Source organism: Pseudophryne corroboree, unplaced genomic scaffold (genome assembly GCF_028390025.1).
Source record: "Pseudophryne corroboree isolate aPseCor3 unplaced genomic scaffold, aPseCor3.hap2 scaffold_2584, whole genome shotgun sequence".
In the NCBI taxonomy this organism is placed as follows: Eukaryota; Metazoa; Chordata; class Amphibia; order Anura; family Myobatrachidae; genus Pseudophryne; species Pseudophryne corroboree.
In genome coordinates this window covers 48,026-48,911 of record NW_026969243.1, presented here as the reverse complement: position 1 = coordinate 48,911, position 886 = coordinate 48,026, and the positions used below count along the sequence as shown (strand labels likewise).

The window sequence follows — 886 nt, the reverse complement described above, 5'->3', positions numbered from 1 at the left end:
AGGGTGTGGGCCCTGCAGCACTACCTGTAGTTTGCATTGTGCATTGGAAGGCACAAAGTAAGCAGACGGGAGGAGAAGTCAGGATAGTGCACAAGGGTATAGAAGGGAGGGGCTCAAGAAAAAAGAAGTGGAAACAGAGAGCAAACTAGGCTGGAGAGAGACCTGAGACAAAGAGATCTGAATTATACGAGAGCCGACCAGAGGAAACACAAATTATGCAGTCAAGTGTCCCACATTTGGGGAAATCGTAGGAGCAGCACACCCAGTGTGCAATGGGTGAGCCTTGCCCTGGGAGAAGCACCTTCCTGATTATAGTATCTCACCTGGGTGTGCTGCCCCTGCGATTTCCCCAAATGTGGGAAACTTGACTGCATAATTTATGTTTCCCCTGGTCGGCTCTCATATAATTCAGATCTCTTTGTCTCAGGTCTCTCTCCAGCCTAGTTTGCTGTCTGTTTCCACTTCTTTTTTCTTGAGCCCCTCCCTTCTATACCCTTGTGGACTATCCTGACTTCTCCTCCTGTCTGCTTACTTTGTGCCTTCCAATGCACAATGCAAACTACAGGTAGTGCTGCAGGGCCCACACCCTTTTACTTGCCTTACAGAGCAGCTCTGGAGCTGTTACAGTGCCAAGCTGCTGCAAGAAATCAGCTTGAATGCTTCAGGGGCTGGGGCATGGCCAACATGAGCCCCACACCGAAGGAGGGTGGGGGTGTTTAATGCGAACTAAGGGTCATCCAAGCGCCGCAAAAGGCCGCCATGCCCTGCATACCCCTTTTCTCTTTTCATATGCAGATGAGGGTTCCAGCCAACTTTGGCCCACTGCTTGGATGACATCACTATATGCATATCCGTCTTCTGCAGACCTTCCCCCAGGAATGCTTGT

At 50.5% G+C, this 886-nt stretch overlaps 1 non-coding gene across 1 annotated transcript; it reads right to left on the bottom strand.

The window, feature by feature from the left end:
• Positions 1 to 175: 175 nt before the first annotated feature.
• On the bottom strand, positions 176 to 331 carry LOC135012673 (U1 spliceosomal RNA). Its single transcript, XR_010211598.1, has one exon. It is a non-coding gene; the product is annotated as a U1 spliceosomal RNA (small nuclear RNA).
• Between the last annotated feature and the right edge of the window lie 555 nt (positions 332 to 886).